The sequence below is a fragment of the Kogia breviceps genome, chromosome 11 (genome assembly GCF_026419965.1).
Source record: "Kogia breviceps isolate mKogBre1 chromosome 11, mKogBre1 haplotype 1, whole genome shotgun sequence".
Lineage (NCBI taxonomy): Eukaryota > Metazoa > Chordata > Mammalia > Artiodactyla > Physeteridae > Kogia > Kogia breviceps.
In genome coordinates, this window is record NC_081320.1 from 33,114,606 (window position 1) to 33,120,675 (window position 6,070).

A 6,070-nucleotide genomic window follows, 5' to 3' on the forward strand; every position below is an offset into this window, starting at 1 on the left:
TCTGGGGCGGGGCGCCAAGCGCCAAAGGGTTTGCTGGGTCCCTCCCGCCCTGGGCTGGGAGGTCGCCAACCCCTCCACCACCCCGCGGTACCCGAGACCTCCATTCCCCTGGCTGGGCGGGCAGCGGGGCCCTGCCGGGGCGGGCTGGCCGCGGGGCTGGCGGTAAGGCGCACGCGCCAGAGAAGCTGGGCCTCAAGAGGCAGCCCGCGGTCCCCAACCCTGCGTATGGCCATACCACCCTGAACGCGCCTGATCTCGGAAGCTAAGCAGGGTCGGGCTTGGTTAGTACTTGGATGGGAGACCACCTGAGAATACTGGGTGCTGTACGCTTTTTGCCTCCCGCCCCGCCTTCTCCTTTAGTCGCCCGGGGCTGAGGCCGCCTCCGCCCCGGCCGGGCACCGCTGCAGGCCCCCACCTCCTCAGGCCCCTCCCACCACAGCGCGCGCCAGAGGGGGCGCTCCCCGCCGGCCTGGCCGGGGCTAGGGCGGCCAGAAGGCGGCTCTGGAAGGCAGCGGCACAGCAGACGCTCTGGCGGTGGCTGGCCCGGATCCAGACTCCGCCGCAGGGTCGGGGCTAAGATACACGCCCATGAGTGGAAGTGCCTTATGCGCTGTAGCTCTGTTTTTTAGATGTCTTAGGAAACACCATACACTTCTCCAGAGTGGCCGTTTGCAATTTACATCCCTTCCACCAGCATAACAAGGCTCCCTTTTCTCCATGGCTTATCCTGAATTTCTGGGTTTTACACTTTTTCACGATGGCCGTTTGACCGATGCGAAGTGAGACTTCTTTGTACTACTGATGTGCATTGCCCGCTTGTTTCGTTGGCCAAAAAGGGCGTATGCGTTTTTTCCCTGAATATATTCAGGAAAAAAACGCATACGCCCTTTTTGGGCCAACTGCATCATTGTTGAAATTCTGCCGCTTTTCAGGTGCTTTAAAGGCGACTCCAATCTACCTCTTGAAAACTGTTTCCTCCAATACTGCCTTGATCTCAAATCCTCTTCATTTCCTTACCTCAGTATATTTTTGGACAATTGTTATCATTTATAACACTGCAGGTTTGTGAATTGCAGTGCCCCTGAGCTCCATTTTTCAACTCGCCTTTTTGGAGTTGGCCGCAAAACCACAGGATTGCGTCAGGCCCTTTTCTGGTTCCAGGGGGCAGGCTGAGCCTTTGGTTAATTCTTCTTCCTGATTGGAAATTAGAGTGACATGTGCCTGTCCAAACACCTAGAGCTGGTCTCTCATTGGTTCCCCCTCTTCCCGTTCATCCTCTGGACAAATTGCAAACTGTACGAAACAGGAGGTTAAATAAAGGTGCTGATTCTCCAAGTGCGGAGATTGTTAGTAAAGCGGCTGGAATGGCAAACCCGAGCACCAGGGATGAAAAATGAGATGTGTTTTAGAAACATTTCCTGATCACACAATGTACCATCCTATGAGTTTCCTATGCATGTTTTAGCTGTAGGAAGATTCCCTTGAACCTGGAGAGTTGGGACCCATGGAATGGGTACCACGCAGTATTACTTTAAAGGGTCTGCATTTGCTCACCCAACCTCACCAATCCTCTTGGCCCCAAGAGTGTCCAGCCTTATGTCTCATCCAGTTGTGTGTCTAGATGTGGTCAATCAAGGTTTCATCACAGCCGCTGAAAGAATTTTGTAAGAATGTTTCTTTCACTGTTTGCTTTTTTAATTTTTATTTTTTTATAGTTTATTTTTTAATGGGGTTTAGCTGATTTTCAATGCTGTGTTTATGCCGTTTTACACCCAGCTGATTCACTTACAGAGAGATATCAATAAATACTTTTTTTTTTTCGTTACGCAGGCCTCTCACTGTTGTGGCCTCTCCCGTAGCGGAGCACAGGCTCCGGACGCGCAGGCTCAGCGGCCATGGCTCACAGGCCCAGCCGCTCCATGTCATGTGGGATCTTCCCGGACCAGGGCACGAACCCATGTCCCCTGCATCGGCAGGCAGACTCTCAACCACTGCGCCACCAGGGAAGCCCAATAAATACTTTTTAAGATTCTTACTAGGCAGATGTATTCTTCTGCAGTGAATAGGATGTGTTGAGTCCAGTTCATTGAGCAATGAGTAGGTCATGTCTATTACATATTTGGTTTATGGAACGGTATCTGTGCTCACTTGAAACTCTCGTTTTATGCATCACCCCACCTCACCTTTCCCCTTAAGCAGCCATAAGTGTGTTTTCTAAATGTGTGACTCTGTGTTCTGTTTTGTAGTTCAGTTCATGTGTAGCAATTTTTCGAAAACCCCGGTAAGTGATATGTTATCATAAGTTTCTTTTTCTGTCTGACTTATTTTACTTAACATCATCGTTCCTAAATATACTCATTATGCTGTTAGTAGCCTTATGATATTGATTTCATGGCTGAGTTATATTCCATTGTACATAAGTACCACAACTTGTTTACCCATTTTTCTCTTTCCTAGGATATTTTCAGTGTACCCAAGCCGAGGTCCTTGCAAACCAAGCAGCCCTAAACTTTGAGGTGCCCGTGTTCTGTCGATTTTTGGTTCTCTGAATATATACGCCAATGAGTGGAAGTGCCCTATGCATTGTAGTTCTGTTTTTTAGATGTTTTAGGAAACACCATACACTACTCCAGAGTGGCCGTTGGCAATTTACATCCCGCTCATCAGTGTCACAAGACTCCCTTTTCTCCATGGCCTGTCCTGCATTTCTGGTTTTTACACTTTTCCAGGATCGCCCTTTTGACAGATGGGAAGTGAGACTTCTTTGTAGTGCTGATTTGCATGTCCTGCTTGTTTGGTTGGCCAAAAAGAGTGTATGCATTTTTGCTAAATATATTTAGGAAAAATATATGTTTTGGCCAACTGCATCATTTGCGAAGTTCTGCCACTTTTCATGTGCTTTAAAGGCGACTCCAACGTACCTCTTGAAAACTTTTTCCTGAAATTTTGCCTTGCTTTCGAATCTTTTTTGTTGCCTTACCTCAGTGTATTTTTGGAAGATCGTTATCATTTATAACCCTGCAGGTTTGTGAATTGCAGTGCCCCTGAGCTCCATTTTTAAGTCCTCTTTTGGGAACTGGCCACAAAACCACAGGATTGCTACAGGCCCTATTGTGGTTCCAGGGGGCAGGCTGAGCCTTTGGTTAATTCTTCTTCCTGATTGGAAATTAGAATGGCATGTGCCTGTCCAAACACCTAGAGCTGGTCTCTCATTAGTTCCCCCTCTTCCCGTTCATCCTCCTTACAAATTCCTAACTGTACAAAACAGGAGGTTAAATGTGCTGATTCTGCAAGTGGGGAGCTTGTTAGAAAAAAGGCTGCAGGGGTGAACCCGACTACCAGGAGCTGAGGAGATGACGTGTCATTTCCAAACTCTTCCCGATCAAACGGTGTACCATCTTCTGGGTGTCAGGCATGTTTTAGCTGTAGGTAGAGCCCCTTTCATGTAAGGAGAACACCAGGGATTTTTCCAAATCAGTGTCTCCCCGAACCCCAAATTGGGAAATTTTTAAGCTACGGGTACATGTATGATCATTAAGGGCCTTGGGCAGTAGGCAGAGTCCGAGCTTTAGATGATTGAAATCTTCAGGGCAGAAGAGCTCACCATCGACCTCCTTTAGGTTACATTTTATCTATCGTTGATAGATGATGTAGATATAGTTATGTATTCTTTTGCAGATTTTTTCCCCTTATAGGTTATTACACAATATTGAATGTTGTTCCCCGTGTTATACAGAAGTTCCTTGTTGACGATCTATTTTATACATCACAGTTTGTATGTGTTAATCCTAAACTCTTAATTTATCCCTCCTCCCGCGTTTCCCCTTTGGTAATAATACGTTCTAAGATTTTATACTTCTCAGATATGGGGGAGTTGAAGGAGAGGTATCATTTTCAATGGAAAAGCAATCAAAACAAGATTGAAGCTTCAGCCAAGATTATTAGATGTATTGTACATCGTTGGAAAGAAATCACGTCATTTCTCTAATGTTGACCTGACAGATAAGACAAAGCCCTCCACTGAACTTGCTTATAATAAAGTGATGGAAATATCAAATGGAAGTGTTAGAAACATCTTATTTTACATGAGCCTTACACACTGCTCTATGTTAATTACAGTTTGGCTCACACATCTGTTCATTGAAGGTACAATGGTCTCAATTTCTGTTACTGATCCTACAGAGTGGTCCCAACAAGGGTCCCCCTGCCCAGGGTCACTGGAGCCAAAAGAACGAGACTGAGTTTGCTTCAGAAGCAAAGGAAACTTTATATTTTGATCAGAGAATGGAGAGGTGAGAGCGTGCGCTCCCCCGTGGGCTGTGGGACAGGCTGCTGGGTAGGGATCCCGGCAGCCTCAGCGGGAGGGAGGGGGCAGAGCTCTCCACGGCCCGGGTTGGCTGGAGCTCAGGCTCTATGTCGCCGAGTCTGCACGGGGCCCCGAGAGCTGAGGTGTCGGCCCAGCCATTTTGCAGTAGGAAATCGGGTCTGAAGTGCCGGGTGTGGGACCTCTGCATGTGGAAACCTAGGAGCATGTGAAATTAGACAAAGCACAAAGGAAAAAAAAGGTTAGATTTTATTTTATTGCCCAGATTCTATTTTTATCTCCCAGGAATTTTTAGTGGGCTTTGCCGGCGACAAACCCCTCCTCTGCCTTTTGTCCCGTTCCTCATTCTTGGGGGGCTGAGGGTGGAGACCCCTCTTCTGCAACTGCTTCGTGCTGAGTTGGGAGTCCTCATACCTGTGGGGGAGGGGCAGAACTGCTCCCTGGCAGCCTCCAGGTGAGGTTGATTGTCCCCAGGCCTCCTCTCTCACTGCTTGTCTGCCTGAGCACCAGCATTGGACGTGCTTAGATTCTAATGACTTTTGAGGGTCCAGGAAAGAGATGTGCAGAGTTGCTGGGGGGCGGCAGCTTTACCCCACCCCACATTTGTTTGGCCACATTAGGCTGAGGGTTTCTGCCAGCCTAGATGCTCTGACCAGTAGTCTGCGCTTTCTTCAATTAGGCCCCTGAATTAACGTACAAACAGCACCAGGTGTCAGAGCCCTGCCTGCTCAACTCCCAGACAGTCCAGGGCCGGTGATGATCCAGGACCATGACGGCCACTGAGTCAACGGCCTTTTGAAGTAGCCAGGAGTCCAGCCGGTCTCATTGGCTGCCGTCACCGCGGTGTCTGTAGGCTTTTCTATGGTGACAGTGTTATTTACGGTTTCCCCGCCAAGCTTATTAGCTCCGCTCTGGGTGCAGTAAGTCCTGCAAGCAGTAGTCTGCTCTTTTGGGGCACACTCTTGTTGTTTTCTGAGAGAAGCTCCAGGTCAAGTGATGGTCACACGAGTCGTCATGGGGGTCTGTTGCCCCCGGTTGTCTCTCTGGAGGCTGGAGTTGGAGGGCCTCCTCACTCAAGGTCAGTGTGCCCACGGAGCAATCCCTGCAACTTCAGGGCCTGGTGGGTGGTTAGGATCACCACGTGGGGTCCTTTTCTCTTGGGAGGGACCTGGCCTTGCAGGCTGCTGATTTCCAGGTTTTTCGATACCCCCAGTATCCTGGCCGGATGAGGTGGCGGGCCAAGCCCTTGGTGACCGTAGTTTCTCCTACCTGGAGGGCATTCTTGCGTTGTTCCATTTCAAGTGGTCCCAGTTTTTGCACTGATACTCCAAGGGCGATTCACCTTCGACTGGGAATGTAAAGGTCAAAGGGTTTAGTTAAATTAGGGAGTTCCAGGGCAAGGGTCTGAATTGACTGCTCTTTCCATTCTTCAATGGCCACTTCTGGATTCTATTCAAAAGGATCATCATCTTTTCCTTTCAGTGTTTCATATCGAGGCCCAGCTATTAGACTGTAGTTAGGATCCAGATGCAGTAAACCCCGGCCTCCCCAGGAACCCCTAAGCTGTCTTCTAGTTTTAGAAGGGGTACGGCTGCAAATGGCTTCTTCCCTTTCCTGGGATGGCCTTCTCTGACCTTCTGTGAGAGTGAAGCCCAGGCAGGTCACCTTAGTCTGTGATATTTTAGCCTTTTTCTTGGACACCTTCTATCCTTTATTGGCTAAGTAGTTCAGAGACCTCCTTAGTAG

General features: G+C 48.7%; 1 pseudogene; it reads left to right on the forward strand.

The window, feature by feature from the left end:
• The first annotated feature begins 221 nt into the window (after window positions 1-221).
• Window positions 222-330, forward strand: LOC131766015 (5S ribosomal RNA; annotated as a pseudogene).
• Window positions 331-6,070: the final 5,740 nt, after the last annotated feature.